We start from the raw sequence: 22413 nt of genomic DNA on the forward strand, positions 1-22413 counted from the left end.
CTTCCACCCAGACTGATCTTACTGACCTTTTTTTCCTTGACTGTGGATTAATGATGAGTCTTACAGACAGATTTCATTATTCCTTCCCTTCTACCTTTCCACATCTTCTTTCGCTTTTAAAAGTCAGAGCTTCATTTTTATTATGAATCTCTGATTTACCAGCACCCCTGAATATTTCTTTCTTCTTTAAATTCATATATCCCTATTTCTAGTGATGTCCTTTAAGCCACATCTTTCATCTGCATACGAGCAAGTACCCAAAGATTCAAGTATCACAGAAGTTTCCTACTTCCTGGTTTGCTTTGCTACACTATATTTCATGACTAGGCATCATTCTATTTTTACATTCTACACCTTTGTTTAAGCTGTGGTCTGTGAACTGACTCCTCCTGTTCTTGGATATTTGTTCCCCAACAAGAATTTTGACCTTGAAGTATTCCAGAAGCTTATTGAATTTTAGTTTACTTTGAAGGCAACTCTTTATAGCGCCTCGGGACACATCAATTCTTCCTCTTCCATCTATCCCAAAGTTTGGCAGTTTAAAATTATTTTATGAATCCCCAAAAGAGAAATATTATTTTATCAATTAATCTATTCCTCTGGGTGTGATACCCTTTGCTTGCATTAAATTCAGTTGAGGTACCTTTGATTGGATTACCCAATAAGATCATTTTAAAGATTTTGATTGGACTATGTCAGTGAAGTGTGACTAAGGTTGAGTCTCTGCCACCTTGCTGGGTCTGGTATAAACAAAAACACAGAGAGATACTCAGTCAGACAGACACAGGAAAAGAAAGCCACCATATTTTATCCTGCCATGTAAGAGAGAGGACTACAGGGTTGCTGAAGCACAAAACCCCTGAGCAGCTCAAAAAGAAATGGTTAGCCCAGAGGGGAAGATTGAAACCTCAGCAGAGATGGTCAGCCATCTTGCTTCACCACGGGGCAACACGCCGGGATCAACAATAGCTGACATTGGTGAGAAAGCATCTCTGATGGTGCTTTTCACAGACTTGGACCTGTAAGCTTTTACCCCAAATAAATTTCCTTTATAAATGCCACCCCATTTCTGGTACTTTGCATTGGCATCACTTTGGGACACTAAAACACTAAGTGAGACCTGTCTTTTCCTTCCACTAGCAACAACAAAATGGGATAATTTATATGTGTGTTGGAGAAGTGTGGAAGTGGTAGAAGTTGATGAAATTTTCCATCTTAAATAGTGGAATTTAAAAATCACATTCTTGATAATTAATGAAATAAATGGTTAAAAAAAGACTAAAACTGTACAATTGAAAATGATTAATATCTAATGTCACTAGATAATATAGTCCCAACATGAAAGAGTGCTAACAAAAGACAGGAAGCAAGAGAAAAACAAAAATGATTATAAACACAATAGAAAAAAACTGATAAAGCCATTAAAATCTAATTAGAAGATTTATAAACTTCAAGATAAACTAAAAATAAAGTAAAACTCTATGCTAGTTAAGTAAAAATGACTATAAATGAAAACATAAGGAGTGCTTGCTTCGGCAGCACATATACTAAAATTGGAACGATACAGAGAAGATTAGCATGGCCCCTGCGCAAGGATGACACGCAAATTCGTGAAGCGTTCCATATTTTTGGATTGCATCCAGCATCCATGTGGTATCTGAGCCTCCTCTTGACATAGAGGTGCAATGGACACAACCAATCCAATGTCCACATAGAAAAGGTGGCATTGGATTGGGAAAAGTGGACATGGTGGCTGATGGGTATGGGGAAAGGCAGGAAGAGATGAGAGGTGGAGGCGTCTTTGGGACATGGAGCTGCCCTGGATGTTGCTTCAGGGGCAATCACCGGACATTGTAAATCCTCACAGGGCCCACTGGATGGAATGGGGGAGAGTATGGGCCATGATGTGGACCATTGACCATGAGGTACAGAGGTGCCCAAAGATGTACTAACCAAATGCAATGGATGTGTCATGATGATGGGAATGAGTGTTGCTGGGGTGGGGGGAGAGGTGGGGTGGGGGTGGTGGGGTTGAATGGGACCTCATATATATATATATTTTTTAATGTAATATTATTACAAAGTCAATAAAAAAAGAAAACATAAGGAAATATTACAATAATAGAATGAATGATGATTTATTAAAAATATGGAGATGGAGAAATTAACATCAAGAAAAATTTAAATCCAAAGGGAGAAACTTTCCAATTTTATATTTATAAAAGAATACTTTGATGATTGAAAGGCAATGGTTTTAGGGCTTATGATCCAAATAACTTAACATTGAATACATAAAGCAAAACTGTTATAAATAATTAAAAGAAATAATAGACACATAATGACTGAATAGAGACACATTTTTATTCTTGCCAGTTACAGATCATTTTCATTACAGGTTTAGACAATTTATTTGTCATGGGACAGTTTTGTTGACAAGTTTTTTCCCCAGGCTCTAAAGAATCCATGTTTCTCAAAGCATGCAAACTAAGGAGCAGGGAAAATAATGAAAAATGTCTTAACTATTTAATCTAGAATTTACTTAGAAAGTTAAGAATAGTGAGAAGATATTAAGATATATAGTTATATTTAATAGTGAACTTAAAGATCAATACACCATAATTTTCAAAAAGTACATTTTGAATGCTATTTACAGAAGTAAGCTAACATAAAATATATATATCCCATGATCTAACAATTCTTTTATTAGTAAATATACATCAAGAAGAAAATCTCACAGCAGGCCAGAAAGGGGGCAGATGTATGAATATACATGACAGCATTGTTTATGGTGTCAGGGAGTTGAAAGCAACATGTGAATGTCCATCACAATATGAAGGAATAAGTAAATTGCTTTGTAAACAACTCATGTAACATTAGCCTGAAGCTTAAAGCAATAAAATATATTAATATATATGTATTTCAACATCCCTATATTTTATTAATTATTATGTTGAAGAGAATACTAAGAGTTATAGCAAAACATTTATGAAAAATAAATTCATATACACACAAATATCACTAGATATTTTTCAACAATATAAAACATATTCAGACTTCGCTCAAAGTTATAATGTTGTAGAATTTGAGAGAGGTTCAATTATTTGTGTATAGAGAGTCCAGGACTCAGGAATGATTTTGAGAAGGAAAAATGGTTTATTGATGGCCGGCTGGACTCGGGAGCTTTCTGTTTCAATCTCGAACCCTGAACAAGATTTTCAAATTTCTTTTATACAGAGAGGAAAGGCCAAATGGTCCCTTTGTTTCAGTTCTCAATAGGCTTGAATTAGCATATATATCTTCCACATCTTAGGTAAGCTTTTAGCATGGACTCCAGACATTCTAGATAAGCTTTTAGCATATTTGGTTTGCATTTCCCCTAAATACTTAAAGTTGATAGACCTTGCATTGTTAAACTGTTTCCTGGGACTGGAGTCCTTGCCATTGTCACTAAGGGCAGGACTGCAGCCTCTTACCGTTCCACACCCACAAGTCAAACAGTTTAGGTTATCTCTGAAGAGACAAAGAGCCTCCCACCTATAGCCCACATCAATAAGGGATTCACTTGTAGCAGACTTGGCAAGAATAATTAGAAAAACCAAACAAAATCTGTTATATAAGTTTGTTTTAAGGCCTTTAAGAATTTCAGAGACACAGAAAGCTCTAAGATCCAAGATATGAGAGAAAAAGAAACATCAGAGAGGTGAGCTGACATTCTGCAAGTAATTTTTTCTCTCAGGGAATGCTCTGATTTCAAAAATGGTGGGAAATTAAGAGATCAGGCAAAACAAAACAACTTAAGTAATAAACAGAGAAGCAAGCAGATATTTTGCCATTCTCACTGGAGTAGAGAAGGGACATAGGAATGGTCCCTGCACTGAGTGATCCCCCCAAAAATATACATGTTCAGTTCTTCATATTTGAAGGCCAGAGGCTTAGAAGCTAATCACAAAGTCACTGAAAAGCAAAATGGTGATTTCAACTGACTCATGGGGCTGTGAAGACAAAAATTGTACCTTATCACCCTACTAGGGGAATGATCCTGAGTAACAACACAGGTTGTAGTTGAAACTGCTGAAGAAGTACATCAAGGAGAAAAGATAAATCAACAATAAAATGAGACTGTATAGAAACAAAACCCAGGGTCATTAGTTCCTGAATGAATAAAGGCAGCTTTCTAGACGATAAATGAATCCAATCTGGAAATTTTTCACACACATTGTTCAGCATTCAATCAATAATCATGAGACTTAATGAAAAATGTAACCAAGGAGAAAATAGATAACAAAAATAGATCCATAGATGATCCACAAATAACTGTTATTAATATTGTTATTAAAAATTATAAAATGAGAAAATTTATCAGAAAACAAGCATCTACAAGTCTCAGACTAACATTCTAGAAAGAAAAATACAATTTTTGAAGTGAAGAAGTAAATGGTTAAAATAAACAGATGACTGAGGAGTATAAGAGTAAAAAGGATTAATGAACTGGAAGAAAAGTAAAATCAATGGATAATATCAAGACTAAAGCACAGAGCACTAAAAGAATGGAAAATTCAGAAAAGATCTTAACAGATATGTGGAAGATGAGAATAATTATAATGTAAGTATAATTTAGCATCATGGAAGGGAAGGAAAGTCAGGATGGGGTATACAGATATTGGTTCCTTTGAAGGCTAAAGAGACCCATGAGAGTTATGGTCATGGCCGATGGGGTTAACTACCAGGGCAGATGGCCCCTCTGGAAATGGTGTTTATGTGTGATGAATCTGGACTCAGATGGGATCTCCCTTCATAAGACTTTCATGCTAATGTGCTGGAGGTGCAGTTAATGTTGGGGTTTAAGATATATTTAGGGGATTTGAATCTCTGGACTGACAATGTGATAGCCAGGTCCTGAGCCTCAACAGACTCCAGCACCTACAATCTGATTTATTGGACTTACCACACTCAGCTAAGATGGAGTTGAAGAAGGACAACCACCACACCATGGAGCCTAGAGTGATTACAACTGAAAATGGGAGGATTGCATCCAGCATCCATGTGGAATCTGAGCCTCCTCTTGACATAGAGGTGCAATGGACACAACCAATCCAATGTCCACATAGAAGAGGTGGCATTGGATTGGGAAAAGTGGACATGGTGGACGATGGGTATGGGGAAAGGCAGGAAGAGATGAGAGGCGGAGCCGTCTTTGGGACATGGAGCTGCCCTGGATGGTGCCTCAGAGGTAATCACTGGACATTGTAAATCCTCACAGGGCCCACTGGATGGAATGGTTGGGAGGGGGAGGGGGGGTGGGGGGGTGGGGTTGAATGGGACCTCACATATATATTTTTAATGTAATATTATTACAAAGTCAATAAAAATAAAAAATAAAAAAAATAAAAAAATAAAAAAAATAAAGTAAAATGTTTAAAATCTGAAAAAAAAAAAAAAAGGATGGGGTATAAGCAATATTTGAAAAGAAAATAACAACAGAATTTCCTGAACCAATGGAAAACGTCAACTCACATATCCAAGAATCATTAAGAATTCCAAGCAGGATTTGCATAAAGGAAATCACAGTTGAATGGCTGAAAAAAAAGGCAAAAACAATAAGCTTGAAACTCAGAAAATAAGATACATTACCTTCATGGAGCATTAAGAAAATGTTTCAGTAGAGAAGATATAAGCCTGGTTACAGGAGAATAAAACCTTTATAATGTTGAAAGAGGGAAGCAGACCTGGCCCCATGGTTTGGGCATCTGTCTACCACAAGGGAGGTCCGCAGTTCAAACCCCGGGCCTCCTTGACCCGTGTGGAGCTGGCCCATGCACAGTGCTGATTCCCGCAAGGAGTGCCATGCCACTCAGGGGTGTGGCCGTGTAGGGGAGCCCAACGTGTAAGGAATGCACCCCGTAAGGAGAGCTGCCCAGCGTGAAAGTGCAGCCTGCCCAGGAATGGTGCCGCACACACGGAGAGCTGACACAGCAAGATGACACAACAAAAAGAAACACAGATTCCCGTGCCACTGACAACAACAGAAGCAGACAAAGAAGAAGACGCAGCAAATAGACACAGAAAAAGACAACCGGGGCGGGTGGGGGGAAGGGGAGATAAATACATACATAAATAAATAAATAAATAAATAAATCTTTTTAAAAAATACTGAGATTAACTGCCCATCTAGAATTATGTACCAGCAAAATTATTCATAAAATCAAGGTGAAAGAAAATGATTTATAGAAAACAAAAACTGAGCAAAGTCATTGCTAGAAAATGGTAACTCAATGAAGGCAAAATACAATTTATAAAGGACAAAAGTGAACCATAAAGGCAAGCCACAGATTAGAAGAATATATTCACAATGCTATTTTTGACATAGAAATTGTATACAGAAGTATGTTTTTAAAAGTTGTAAAAATTAATTTTTAAAGGATATTCCAATTAAAAATGGGGAAGAGCCCAGAAAATCCACTTCACAAAGGATACACCAATGACTAATAATCAGATATTAAATTACTTTGTCTGGGAAATGCAAAATAAAACTACAATGTGTAGGACAATACATTCACCAAAAGACCTAGAGAGGAGAAAAAAAAAAAATTCACCACCAAGAATCAATAAGATTATGAGACAATAAGAAATATTCACTGCTGTTAGGCCTTTAAAATGGTACACACATTTTGAAAAACTGACAGAACCTACTAAAGCAGAATATAAGCAAATGTTATGGCTATGCAGTTCCATACACGGCTAAATTCCTAATTGGAATTCCTACATATGTGTACAGGAATGCTCATAGCAGCCTTATCCTTGTTACCCAAAATTGGAAATGATTCACCTTTCTTATCAACATTAGATTGGATAAATTCACAAAGTAGAATATGATACCAAAACGATAAAGAACAAAGTGCTGCCGTACTGTTGACGGAAAGAATACAGACAGAAAAAGCACATACTATATGATTTCATTTTTCTGAATTTAAAACAAAAATAAAAAACACTTGTCAATGGTGATAGAGGTTATAATAGTGGTCACCTTTGTGAGGGACACTTACTGGGCGGAACACAGGGGAGGGTTGTGGGGTGATGCTAATAGGTTTTTTTGTTGTAAAGTTAATTGAGTTGTTCAGATGTAAATTGTGTACTATTCTGTAGGTGTTATACATACACACACATACATATAAAGTTTACCAAAAAATTGTGTGTGTTCACAATTAAAATGGCTACATATTTTACAACAGTAAAAATATTTTCAAGGACACAGAGCAAACAAATTAGGGTAGATATAATGGAAGTATTCTGGCAATTGTGCATAAAGGAGAAAAATAACTGAAACTAGAGATGGAATGTGCATGGATTTATGATGAAGCTATGATTTTTTCAAATTTCAAAATGTTGAGTATCCTTCTGAACAATCTTTAATTTTTCAAGCACCTATTCCCTCTGAATTATTCTCAGTGTCACAAATCTGCATGTCCCCTTTTGATTGGTCAGTAGCAGAAAACTTCTGTGCTACTTCTTTTTCCCAGCTACAGATGTTATAAAAATAGTACAGGGATCGAAAGGAGTGGGAATCAATCTTGTATAAAGATATAAAAATTATATAAAGAAAATCTATATGAAATATAAACTTCCTGGGCTGCTGCATAGAATGAATATGCATTTCTAAATGTTCTTTCCCATGGTTTCAACATTATCAAAAGAAATGAAAATAAAAGTCATAGATTTCTCCTGACAATCCTAGAACCCTATAAATTCAGAAGCATATGTCTGTTTTGTATATCTAAAGCAGTTTGGGGTAATGTTCAGAGAACTGGAATCATGATCCAGCATCAGATTGGGGTGGAAAGGTTTAGAAACCCATGGCCTTTAAGCTTCCTTCCAATTATTATATGTTAAGAAACAATTTTCTATCCCAGAGGGAACAGCTCTAATGTCCTCATTACTGAAACCCTCTGCTTCGATTAACACCTCCAACATAAAAAGTCCAGATGTGTAATGGACATGCCTGAAATTAAAAATTGAAGATGAAACTTCTCTTTGACTTCCTTGACTTTGTTTTATGCAAACTTTCTTTCCCTCACAGCACTCACTTCTTCCAAAATTTAGTGTTCATTTCTTTTGCTTTTACCTGCTTCCCTTCCCAAACTCATACCTACTCTTAAAAGCAGAAACAAAGCAAAACAAAACAAAAAACTAGTAACACTTGTTCATAGTTTACTTTGAGATGAGATCCTTTTGTGGCTTCTCAGGAGATAAGATTTTAAAATAATTACATCTCTCTATAAAATGAAAGACGCTTCCATATTCCAGGGGAAAAAAGAAAAGGATGGAAATTACCTCTATGACTCTACCTTTGCTTCTTAAAACGTGTAGTGATTATGCTTTATCTCTGCTTACGGTATTTTCTTCTTTTAGTTCCCAAGGCTGCCTTAACAAATTGCCACAAACAAGAGAAATGTACTGTCTCACAGTCTGATGGCAAGAAATCTGAAATTAAGGTGTTAGTAGAGCCCTGCTCTATCTGAAACCTGTAGGAGAGAATTCTTTCTTGCCTCTTCCTAGCTTCTGGTGATATGTCCTTGATCCTTGGCATTCCTTGTCTTTTAGCACTTCAAGATCTGCCTCAGTTGTCACATTGTGTTCTCCCTTGTGTCTGTCTTGGCATGTCTCCAAATGTCTTCTTCTTAAAGGGATACAATCATATTGAATTAAGGGGCCACCTACAATATGACCTCATTTAAACCTAACAAATAACGTTTGTTTCCAAACAAATTCACATTATCAGATACCAGGGGTTAGGAATTCTACATTTCTTTTTGGGGGATGAAATCAACAATAACACTCCCCTGGGAAAGCAGGCGTAGGACAAAATCTTCATGCCTTTTTAGAAACACCACACACTAATTAGATATATTGGAGAAATTAAGACCACAGTTTAATGATATCTATTTAATAATGACAGAAAAATAAATGGAAAAGATTAAGTTAGGAAATCATTTGATACTTGAGAAAATATCCATAATCCTTAAGAAAAAGAAAAGTCAATGGTAGTTTATTTAGCCAAATCATGACTACTAAAAAATTTTAGATGACAGTGCATGACATATATTAGTTAGATATTACTGAATTTAATTTTGTCCAGGTTGCACATTTTTTCCTGCCACCCCCCTCCATCTTTTACAGGAATCTTTTTTTTAAAAATTGAATTATAACATACTGATTTATATTTGGCATTCAACCACATTTAGTCCATTTGATGTGCAGCCATGGCTTGCAGATTCACTGATCAGTTCTTCTGATTTTGTAGGAAATTATGAACTGTCATCCAAATATCCAAGGTTAAATTGTTGCCAATGACCAAGATACAGCATGGTCCAAGAAATAAAGAATGAGAGGAAGAAAGAGGGGAAAAAAAATGCAGAGAAAACAGAGTGAAGGGATGGCAAAGGGTAGAGAAGATTCAAGACTAGAGAAACAGACGGGAAGTTTGGCAGAGAGATGAGGGAGAAATGAAAAAAGAAAAATGGAAGGAAAGAAGAAGAGATGGAAAGGAGAGAGGAAGGAAGAAACGGAGAAAAATAAAAGGGAATTTATCTAGAATAGAGAAATTAATATACAGATAGCTTAGTTTAATCTCCAAATGACAGGTTAGTAGCCACAGAAATCTACTTCCTTTGGACTCTTTGTTGTCATTTTTATCCTCCTTTACTTCTATCCCTTTGTCTTTTCTATCCTGCTGTATTAGTCAGGACTCTCTAAGGAAACAGAACCAATAGGAGATATCAGTAAATAGTATGAGAATTTATAAAATTCTCTTATGCATCTGTGGGGATGCACAAGTCCAAATTTCACAGGGCAGGGGCTCCAATGAAGGTCCTTGATGAGTTTCCAGGAGATGTTGATTGTCTGAGAATTCTCTTTCTGAATGCTGAAATCACTTTCCCTTTAAAAGCCTTCAACTGATTGGATAAGACTTCAGTCATTGCTGACAGCGATCCCCTTGGTTGAGTGTGGATGTTATCAGTCATCTATGCAATCAACTCACTTTATGACTAAAGTCCATGAAATGCCCTTGTATTATAATTAGCTCAGTGTTTGCTTGACCAAGTTTTTGCAGGCTCTGTTTTATTGCTGAGTCATATTTCATTGTATGGATGAGCCACAGCTTGCTGCTCACCCGGTGAAGGAAATATAGGTTCTTTCTTGTTTTTGTCTATTACGAAAAAAGCTGCTAGGAACATTCATGTCCAAGTATTTTTGTAAATATAAGATTTTATTTTTCTAGGGTAAATTCCCAGGAGTGGGATTGATAGGTCTTTTAGTAAGTATGTATATCATTTTATAAGAAACTACCAAACCACTTTCCAGAATGAACATAACATTTTGGATTCCCATCAGTAATGCATTTGAGTTCCATTTGCTCTGCAGCCTTGCCAACAGTGAGTATCCTTAGTACTTTTAATTTTAGTCTTCCTGCTAGGTATGAAAGATATGGAGTGATATTTCATTGTGATGATAATTTGCATTTCCCTAACAGTCAATATGAAACATTTTTCAAGTGCTTACTTACTGTTCATATATCTTCTTTGGTAAAGTGTTTGTTCAAGTCTTTTGCCCAACTATTTTGGAATTTAAGTTGTTTGTTTTGTTATTTTTGAATATTGAGATTTCTTTATATGTTCTGGAGGACTTTTATATATCTGTCCTTTGTATTATAAGTGAGTTACAAATATTTTCTTCCAATCTGTAGCTTATCTTTGCATTCTCTTAAGAGTGTCTTTGGCAGAGAGAAAGTTCTTAATTTTGAAAAAGTCAGTTTATCAAGTTTTATTTTTATGGATCATGCTGTCATTTTGAAGAACACTTTGCTTAACCTAGAGAGGAAAGTTTTCTTTTAAAAGTTTTTTTCTTCTTATAGTTTTATGTTTCCATTTAGATCTATAACCCATTTTGAGTTAATTTTGAATAATATATGAAGTTTAGGTCAATTTTACCTTTGTTTGCATATGTATTAACAACTGGCCCAACACCGTTTGTTGAAAGACTTTCCTTTCTCTATTGAAGTGCTTTTGCACCTTTGCCAAAATCAAATTATCATATTAGCGTGGATTGTCTGCACTTTCTATTCTGCTCCATTTATCTGTGATTCTGAACCTTTGCCACTGTTTTGACTATTGTAGCTTAATAGTAAGTCTTAAATTCATAGTGTAATTCCCCCAATATTGTTCTTTTTCAAAATCGCTTTGGCTGTTTCAGTTCCTTTGCCCTTACATACAAACTTTAGAATGAACTTGTCTACATCTATAAAATTCCAGCTGGTATTAGATTGGTATTGTGTTAAATCCATAGATCACTTTGAGAATAATTGACATCTTTACTTTGTTGAGTCTTTGAAACCATGAATATGGTTAAGTCTCTCCATTTAAATCTGTTAAAATTTATTTTATCAACATTTTGTAGCATTCAGCATACAGATATTATACCTGTTTTTTATTTTAATGTTCATTTTTTGGAGCTATTGTAAATGATACTGTGTTTTAAAATTTTGGTATCCAATGTTTCATTAGATGTATATAGAAATATGATGGAATTTTCTATGTTGACTTTGTATCCTGTGGCCTTGCTAACTCACTTATTAGTTCAAGGAGTTTTTTTCCTATTATTCCTTGGGATTTTCTGCATTAAAAAAATCTCATTTGTATTATCTTTTCAGTCTTTACATAAATCTAAGATTATTCAAAAGTAAAGTTTATTTAAAAACATTCATAGGATATTTATGTACATCTGTGTTCTACCCAGTTTCTGGGCCCACTTAGAGTAGGGTAGGACCAAGGGTCACTTTAGAATTTTAGTCCCAAATGTAAATGGTTAGTAGCAGTCTGGTTAAACCAGGATCAAGCAAAGAAAAATTATACAAATTATTGTTCAGCACTAGAAAAGAAAGAGACCTGTATCAACAAACATTGTCCTTAAAAGGAAGGATTTAAACAGGTACAGTGAGTCCAGAAGTTAGATTTATTTTAGTACTATTTGTATAGGACAGTAGTAATTAAAATATTGGAAATAGGGTGGGAAGTTTTTTTGATACATCTTGAGCACGAACTTAAAGGATTTGAACCTGTTCGAGTTAATATTCGATAAGACTTTACTGAGTATCTATCTATCCTGTGGGATGGTGTAGAGACTGAGCCTAAAAGGATGAATAAAAGTAAGTCTATATTCAAGGGATTTATAGTTTAGTGAGGAAAGAAAGCTATAAATCACAGCAACAAAATCACAGTAGCAGGTCATAAAGGCTGTAAATGGGCATGTACCTTTACTCAGTCCAAAGCATTAAAGATTTGGAAATATTTCATTTGTTTTGAAGGATTAAGGAGTGACATGCTGAAAGTAGCTTTAAATAGTTCTAGTCCCTCCATAAGATAAATGAATCTATTCCCAAAATCTATCCAAATTTCACGAATTATGCCTCATCTGCCCAGAAATTATCAGCCTACAGCAATTACTCTCTAGGTTATTATTATCAGCATTTGGGGCTATCAAAGATTTGGGTCAGGTCATCAGCAAACTTTTCATTCTGTGTGAAATTAGATCCCAAGCTCATTTCTAGGAGTGTAAACCCTTGTTAGCTTTCTCTCAATTCTGTTTATGGAGTTACAAAGGTAATCAGTATGAACCTATTAAGCCTATAAGTAACTTATGAGATGTATGAATGATGACTCTTGTCTTTGAGAAACTCATTGTATTGGCTAAATGGGTTTTGAAATCATGTGTTAGACTGAAATTGTGCTTTTGGGATATCCCAATTCTATAGATGTATCCCCCTGGTTTTCTATTTTGAACTTTTAATAACATATGTTTTCTAAATTGTTTGTGAAGTGTGTCTTCTACTGTTGTCTATCAAGATGAATGACAGAGGATCAAAGAGGTTGAGGAAAAGAAAGGCAGATTCTAACTCTGTTCCCTTTTTCTGCAACAGTATTTCCCTGCCATGTGTCCAGAGTAAGACAGCATTTACTCAGGTTTAGTCCTTTGGTGTAAAAATGATAAAAGAAACATTTCAGCATTTTTCCATTTACCTTCTACATTTCCTCTTTTTCCTTCTTCCTCTACAACCAGGATTCCAAGAATTTAGTCCATAACACCCCATACAAGGTAAGGAATTTACCCACAACCCAAACTTTGCTAACCCTTCCTTTACTTTTCCCTCCTTTATCTAGCTTTCTTGGGCTTCTCTTTGACATTGTTAGGACTTACCCAAGAAATTAGATTCAGTTCAGTATTGGATATCCTGCTTTCTCCGGGTACTATGCTCAGGTACCATTTATAATTTAATAGCCAATTTATTTGCAAAACCATCTAAAGAAGTAAGCAAAATGAGTCTCTTAATGAAAAGAGGGATAAACTGTTGAATGCCATGGTGAGGGACAATATATACATCACATTGGTGATGTGTTGAAGCTCTCTGTACCCAGAAAAACATGTTCTTAAAGGCTAAGGGTTTTCAAAGTTAGTCAGGAGGTCATTCCAGAGGCTGTTTGTGCATGTCTCAGGAGGATCTTACTGACTGTCACAGTAAACAGTGCCTCAAGCAGAGGTGCTCCTGAGGGCTCTGGAGACATCTAGACATTACAGGCAAGGCAGATAATCTCAGGAATTCCACACCTTGTCAATGGCTTCTACCCCTTTTATTTGAAACTATAGTCAACACTATAATTGTTAAAAATATGTACCAGAGACTTAAATATGTAGTCTGTTCATGTGCTGGTTGAGCCTGGATTCACAGTAGAGTTGCAATACCTATTCTCCAGGTGTTGTTTCCAGGATTGCTGACAAAATGATGATGATGGACAATGCTTATTCCCCCCATAAAAGAGAGTATCTGCAACTGCAAGCAAGACAGTTCCATCTATCTGCCTCATGGGGTTTAAACCCCTCTCAATCAGAAACAGAGTGAGCATCATCATCCTAAAAGACTCAAGATAGAGGAATGAACAAACATAAGGGGGGAATGCAACTATGGACTATAATAGACTTATTTTCATTCTAGCAATGGATGAACTTGTAGCATTAATATAAAGGCAATGGTAACCAGAGCTTCTGATGGGAGGGAGAGGGGAGAATAGATGTAACATGCAGCATTTTTGAGACATTGAAATTGTTCTGAATGTCGTTGCAATGATGGGTACAGGCCATTATACATTTTGTCAAAACCTATGCAAATGTGCGGTGCATAGGGTAAACTATAATGTAAACTATAGTCCATGGTTAGTAGCAATGCTTCAATATGTGTTCATCAATTATAAAAAATGTGCCACATTAATGAAAGATGTTGTTAATGGGGAAATTTGTGGGGTATATGGGAATCCCCTATATTGTCAATGTAATCTAAAGCCTTTTTAAAATAAAATTAATCTATACATGTGGGTGTGAATCCATTGTAAGTAGGACTTTTTGATGAGACTACTTTAGTTAAAGTGTGACCTACATCTTTCAGGATTAATTTTCTCTTAATCCTATTACTGGAGTCCTTTAAAAGAGAATGAAATTTATATATATACGTATAAAACCACAGAGGCAAAAAGCTGAAATCAATGAAACCTGGAAAAGAAGAGAGAGGACATGAGATGTTGTCATGTGCCTTGCCAGATGGCAGAGGAGCCAAGAATCACTGGTAGCCTGTCTTTGTAAATGAAGCATTGCCTTGATGAAGCCTTGATTTGGACATTTTCTCAGCCTCAATACTATAGGCTAACAAAGTCTCATTGTCTAAGCCAACTTATTTCATGGCATTTGCTGAAGTAGCGTAGGACCCTGTAACAAATGCCATGGTGAAGATCAATACATATATCACATTGGCAACTCCCCTTTGCAAGTATTGGCCCAGTCTTAATAATTTACTTAGTTTATCTTTCAACTGACTGCTCTCTAGAATGTTTCCTTATATTATAACCTTATGAAATCACTGAACAGCTACAAATAGCTCAGGTGAATCTTGAATACAAGGGTTTGTTCAGGAAGACAGAAATAAAGGTGATTTTCCTATGTTGTATTTGTAATACCTTCACTATTGCTGGAGCCAAAATTAAAACCTGAGAACAAGTTTTAGTAAATAGCTAACTATAGTTGACAGTAAATTTCCAGGTACATTTTAGGCACTTTTACATAGTGTGAGACTAAAAAATACCCTGCTGCTTTAAATGTAAAACGTAGTTCTGTAATTTTCTAAATGGAATGGAAACTACTTGGGCCTGACTAAATAAATGTCACCAGGTTTGAAGACTGATGTACAATAAATGAAGTACCTGTTGGAGTGACTGCCTTCACTATGGGGCTGTCAAGTTATTGAGACCTCTCAGAATCAGATTGTTACATGAATAAAGTGCCTGTTGCAGGGGGATGATGCAAAATCCTTTGAGCACAACCTCCTGTGACATCTCCTAGGGATTTCTCAGGATCAATACCCAGAGTGCTCCCTTGTCGTGTACTCCTTATCAGTCACACTTGGCACTAATTCCCTTTGCAGATAACAGTGTCCTTATATAGACTCAAAAGTTAATAACATCCTCATCCACTCAAAAATACATTCTGAACTAGCAAAGGCAGGTGATGAAAATGCTATCACTTTCCAAAGCACGTCGGCACATGGGTATCTGCATCACAGCATGTGCTCTATTTGGGCTATTTCTGTATTTCAAATGGCCTTTGCAAGCTTATGAATAATGTTTCCTTGTCTGTCTGGGCAGCAGCTTACATGTGTAATGCGGTTCTTTGTTTGTATCTGTGCATGTACCATGAGCTGCATTTTCTCTTCGCAGGTCTCTATAGATTTAGCTGCAATCATCCAATTCTTCATATCATATTTATGGCCCCTTGTCATGTTTGCTTTACTTTATTTTGTGTCAGTATTCATTAAGATTTCCCTCTGAAGCACAGTGTTAGAAAAATTAAAATATATTCTCTACTCTAAATATGTTGTTCTTATTTTTCTCCATCATTAAACTTGGGATGGATGGCAATTTCATTCCATATTTGACCTCTCTGGTAGCATGTAATATGTTCAACCTATTGCATTCCTCACTCTTATATTAGTATATATATTTTAATTTTATTATGAAATATGTCTTTTTAAAATCCATAAAATACATTACAGATCAATATATTAAAATCTTACACTGCCATTTTTTTGATTACTCAAGACTCTGAGCAAGTCATCTAAAATGACCTTGAATTTGTATTGAAATGTGATATATTCATTTGCAGTGCTTCTATCAACCTAAAATGGTATCATCTTTTCTTGTACTTTTGTGAACATTTCTAAAACCCAAGCACTGTAATTGCATCTAGATAGTAGAAAGAATTTGAAGGTGCCACTGAGGGTAATGGGACTATGTTTTATTTGTCTGTAAATAAGATACAATGCTCAAGTTGGGCTGCAATATGGTGATTTAATTCCTTAATTGGAAGACCTTAGTCATCATCATAATTAATAGTTCAGAATATCATTGTTGCATTTTACAGATGAAGATGTGAATTTAGTCACGGCTTTCCCTTTTGTTCCATGATACTTTGATAAACATTTCCCTAGGAAATGAGACCCATAGAGGTTGAAGAATTTGATAAGTCCTGAAGCCACACTTCAAAACCCTGATTAATTGGACTGTGGTTACTCCTCCGTTTTTGTTAGTTCTTTGACCTCGTTGAAACCATGTTCCTTGTTGCTATGTTGCTATGTTGCTGTGCTGTGCTTGTCTCTAACCTGGCACAGGCACTCCTGTAGCATGTCAGAGTAATAGAGAAGAAATGAGAAAGAATCAACAAATGTGACTTTTAAAATATACCTTGAAGACAAAAGCTCTAAGAAAGGATCTTAGTGTCATCTGCTCTTTATATATGTCACACACTATAATTTGCCAAAATCTCTAATCAACTTAGTAACACTAGAGATACAATATTTTTTTTCAAAGTTTTCAAGTTAGCAATTTACCAACAAGAAATAATAAACTTATCTATTTTTTAAATCATTGCTTTTTCTCTTCTGATAGGAATGCTTTCATTATTTATTGTCTCCTCTAGCACAGTTTAACATATGATTCATAATTGATAGATAAGCCTTTATACATGTTGCATCATCTAATGGCTTTGATTGAAGATGTTGATGCAGACTGTGTAAAGTATCTGCATCATTCAATGGATCAGCAGATGAAATGACTGGAAATGAGTGAATCATCAAGCGTAACTTCTGGCTTCAGTGAGCAATCTCAGGGCACCCTTGAATTAATGTGGCTTCCTCTAAAATAGCTGTGGATTTTAATAAGGCAATAGGACTGTATAACTTTAGAGCTGTAAGAGACCTCTGAGATCTTTGAGCTATATTGTTCATGATGGAGGAGAGAACACTACTACTCAGTCTGTAATATGAGTCTTGGCACAAGGTTACATGGAAAGGCAGCAGCCACTCTGAAGCACAGTCTTGTTGTATTGTTAATTTTTAACCAAAAAAATGTGATGTCCTTTCCAAAAGAACTTCTGCATTTTCTTCATATGGTTCATCTGTCTTTTATCCTACTGGAAAAATTCAAGGATGTAGAAAGAACTTTAAGTTATATCATTAGTTTAAAGTTCAAAGAAAATAGTTAGATGACCTGAATGATTTTTCTTTTCCATTTCCCAAATATGTGAATCTACTTTTGCTTATCATGTACTTCAAAAATTAGACATAGTCTATAAGTAATGCTTACTATTATGGAAGAAAAAGTAAACCTGTTTCTTATATAATGAAAGTCAACTGGGAGAGCTCAAACCTCTGCATGAAGTCCCACTAAAAACTGTCCCCATCATCATTTAAAATTAAAATACTCCTAGTTACAAGCATTCTTCTCATTGCTTCTCTGCATGCATTGATATTTATGAGATCAATATGTAATTTAGTATCAGTATGTTTAATCATAATCAGCCAGTCTTGTGTTTAGCTGGACCTATAAACTGTACTATAATGATTCTAAAATGTTTAATTTAAGAATCACTGCCTCTGTGCATATGAATCAAAGGCCTGTGTTTAATTATTGATAGCAATTAGTACACAGAAGCAGACAAACAACATCTGGTGGTAGAAATGGTTCTATAGCTGGTCCCTTTAACTCTTAGTTCTAAGGCAATACATCATTGATTGGGTTTTCCTCTGATGGGAAAATTGGTTTTCTTTCTATAGCCCAACTACTAGAATTTTTGTCCCTTTAACCCCATGGTATGGATAACAATTAATATCTGAGCTGAATCAAAGCCATCAGAGCTATGGGGTGGTCAACTGAGTGTAGTTATCATAATCAGACCCCAAATAATTTTTTTTTCATTAAGAACTTCTGACCCTGTTTGCTTCTCATGAATAATTATAAGAGTGGTGTTAAAGTGGTTGAGCCTCAAGGTCAGACATTCAGAACAAAAAGCAGTGCTCAACATAAAACGGTAGTAAGAACCAAATACTAATTAATTAGGTGGAGATTTTATTCAGACAAGATCAGGTGCATGTGTGTGTTGTTATATGTTTTAGTCAGACAGCCCTCTTCTTTCTAATGAAGTTTAAGAGGGTGTATGAAATGAGGTAGGGGAAACCATCATGGTGGCTTCTCTAAAAGGGATCCACCACCACTATCTCACCAGGACACATTGTATACCTTTCATTTCCCCAGCACAACTGATTAAGCCCCATATAGGACTATATTACCAGGGCCTCAAAGCTGACTCCTCTTTCTTCCTTCTTCCTCCCTCTTCGCATTGTTTAATACAGTCCATGTATTCTACGATGCAAAGTGGGCATACCTAGCTACATGTGAACCAATATTTTAATCCCTCATTCCTTAGAATGGCTGGGCCTGGAACAGTCAGATCTCTTGGGCTGTCACCTCCAGTATCAGGTAGCTACATTTGAACTTTGGAGCAGTGTCTCATGTTGGACCCTGATGTCTCCACAATGAATAGGCATGCTAGGTGAAGTTATTTATGCTTACTATTCTGTCACACTGATTAGAGCGCAGCCTGGAAGGGGCTTTGCCTCCTGGACGCCTACTTCAGCAGCAGTGACAAAGTGCTTCTCAGCTATCATGGACAGGGTGTCTAAAAAACACTCAGATCAAGGTGTAAGTGGGGGCAAAGGATGAAAGCTTGTGAAACGTCTTAGTCTACAGTCTCAAATCTCAGATGATACCCAATTTGGATACTTCCATCTCCATGTCTTAGTTTTCCAGCTGTTATGATGAATGCTGCACAGTGGGTTGGCTTAGACAACAGGAACTTACTGTCTCATGGTTTCAGAGGCAGGAAGCCTTGTTTCTTTCTGGAGTAGCAAACTGGTGGGCTGGCAATCGTTGGGTTCCTTGGCTTTCCCATCACGTGCTGATGTCTTCTCCTTTCTCTTCCAGTTTCCTGCTGACTGCTGACTTCTCCCTGTTGCTATCTCTTCCATGTCCAATTTCCTGTGTTTATAAATACTTCAGCCATATTGGATCAAGGCCCACCCTCATTCAGATTGTGCACATTAGTAATAACATATTCAAAGGTCCTGTTTACAAATGGGTTAAGATTAAGATATGTTTGTGTTTTTATCTAGGGTGCATAACTCTGTTTACAACAACATATATTGGTTACTTCTATCCATTTGCAGCTGATGTGTCTTTAGATGAAGCCTAAGTTAGGCAATCAAATCTGTGAAAACAAAGCAACGGGAGTCAGTTGCATGACCTAATGAGGTGGTAACAGGAAATTTCAAGCTGCATCACAGTTCTGGGCAATTTGTTCATTTATAATACTGCCCTAATCTCATGGGAAGACGAACATGCAGGAGGGAGGTAGGCACTTTAGGTCCCGTCCAAGCTTTAAGGGATCAGCATAGGACACTGTTCTGAAAGAAGCACTAGGACAGCAGGAAAGATAACTGAGAATTTTCAGAGTGAGATGAAATCAAGACCCAGCCCCATGCCTCTGGCTTCCAATGGATTTAGATCACATACCACAAAGCCGTGGGGGCCCATGGAGATGTCACAGGCTCCATTTGCAAGAGGAGCTGAACAAGAGAAATCTGGGTAACCCCAGCAACTTTTTTCTACTTTATCTAATTTGCATATCAGGCTTCATTTTAAAGATCCTCTAAAAATCTTTTTTACCAGGCCACACGAGTGAGAGAAAAGTGGCATCTCATAAGCCAGGCCTGGGTCCTGTTGAGGTGAACAGATTAATTTGCCTCCAAAGGTGGACAATGGCACCCAGGCTACTCTTGTTATTATGAAGAATTCCGGAGCTAGGATAGCCCATGCAGAGATGACTGTCTATGAAAAAGAAGGGCAAGGGGATATGCAGGGGTGACTGAGATGTACAGAACACTCCTCAAAGTGGTGCAGAATAGTGAATGGGTTGGGTACATGGGCGGGTGTCCACTGTCCTCCCAGGACTACTGTTGGAGAGCAGAATCTCATATGTGACCTCTGCCAGTTGCAGGGGATTTTATCAGATTTTATCAGACCTGCAATTCCACAAGGAAAAGTGCATGAATTCTTCATCAAATTCATTGACTGAATACAATTTTTATGCAGACATTAAAAGCATCATAGATGACTGTGTTTCCTTTATATATCATTCCTAAACTATAGATAACTTAAGCTACACCTATTTATGAAATAGTCATTCATCCATGAATTACATAAGAGAAGAATTGAAACCAATGACCTAATTGCAATGGGCAAATTTGCCCCCAAAATTATTGTGGTAGAGGATCTGAAAAGATAGTGATTTTTATAACAGAAGAACAACAAATTGAGCCAAATCTTGTGACTAGGAACAAATTTGAAATATATTGTTCCAAAACGTGCCAAAGAATAAGATTCTTTCTTATTCTGTAAAAAGAAGTCCTTTTTGGTAACCCTATATTTCATGGTAGACGTTAGTCAGGATAAACTACTGAAATAATTTTCACAAATTTCTACTGTTATAACCATGCTGGAGTGGAGATTTGGGGAAGTTGTGTTTCCATATACAGGCAATATCTCTGATGATTGGGTTAAGTTTCCCATTTAATTCCTGCCCCTTTCCTCTCTGCCTCAAAAATTTTAACTTTAAAATTATAATTGCCTCAAGAATGGGGGTTCATAGGCAGGTCTGTGGAGAGTAAGAGGGTGGTTTATCCAATTAGAACTATAATAATTCATATGAGCAATTTATCCAGTTAGAACCATAATAATTCATATGAGCAATTTTTTAAAGTTAGAAATTATAATACAAAATATCATAACTGGGCAAGAATTTCAGAACCTACATTTGAGAGCTGAGGTCAAATTGAATTTCTGGAAAAGACCAACTTAGTATTTGTAATTCCTGACCACATTATTATGCAAGACCCCCTGAGTATTACTGGAGACATGTGATATGAATGAAAAACAAACCATAGCCTGCAGAAAATTAGATCTGTGGCTTCAGTCTTCATTCAATGGTAACAGCCAAAAGCCAAGGAAATCCCTAGTCTAGATTTTTGTAAAAGAGGCTTGGTAAAACAGACCGTATTTATTGTTTTTACATTTTAGAGGATGGTAAAGAAATACTACATAATAAATTGTTCATATTGAAATATGTTTAAAAATGTCAAGGGCTTATAAAAATGTCAGCCTATTAGAAAAATTGTCAAAATTTCAATCCCATAATATGTAAGAATTTACACAAATAAGAAAATCACTCTTAGAATAATTGGATTACAAAACAGGTCACGTGGTCTAACAGCTCTGTTTAAATATCCATATTAGGGCTCCTTAGGGTCATTGGCTCCTGAGTCTAGCCCGGGAATCATAAGATAAATAGCATCCTGATTAAGGGTTCAGGTTCTAGAGCCATGCAGGCTCTGAACCTACCACATACCAGTGATGTGACTTTGACAAGTCACTTGACCTCTCCAGGTCTCAGTTTTGTATTTATAAAATGGTACAATAATAGAACTTACCTTATCTGGGAGAGTGATGCATTTTAAACTGATTATTACTAGTCTTGGCACATGGAAACATTGTTTAATAAAAATGGTCCCTAACATTAAACACAATATCCCTAAGAAGCTTCTTCTGTTTCTAGACATATCACACTAACTAACTTTAACTAGTTTTTGGAACCTGAAATATTGGCAGATGTGCCATCTATGTCATCATCCAGGTGGACGTTACAATGTTAGCCATGACAAGGCTGATACAAAAGCTTGTGGACCCTTTTTGGAGTTTCCATTTAGGTTTGGCTCAGACACGTTCATAATGCTCATTGAACATGGTCATTTACATGTTACAGATCCTGCTAGAATAAACATATTAATCTTTAGAACTTCAAGACTTTGGAAGAGAAAATGGATCTAATTAACAGGCATGGTAGAATCTTCAGACCTTGCTCTCCTATGTGGTA

The 22413-nt window shown here is 36.2% G+C and overlaps 1 long non-coding RNA gene and 1 other non-coding gene across 2 annotated transcripts in view; both read left to right on the forward strand.

The window, feature by feature from the left end:
• The window catches only part of LOC131273683 (uncharacterized), a 314969-nt gene that overhangs the window by 58275 nt on the left and 234281 nt on the right, over nt 1-22413 (forward strand). The window lies entirely within an intron of this gene.
• Nucleotides 1524-1630, forward strand: LOC111759239 (U6 spliceosomal RNA). The gene has a single exon (XR_002793303.1). It is a non-coding gene; the product is annotated as a U6 spliceosomal RNA (small nuclear RNA).

Source organism: Dasypus novemcinctus, chromosome 16, assembly GCF_030445035.2.
Source record: "Dasypus novemcinctus isolate mDasNov1 chromosome 16, mDasNov1.1.hap2, whole genome shotgun sequence".
NCBI lineage: Eukaryota > Metazoa > Chordata > Mammalia > Cingulata > Dasypodidae > Dasypus > Dasypus novemcinctus.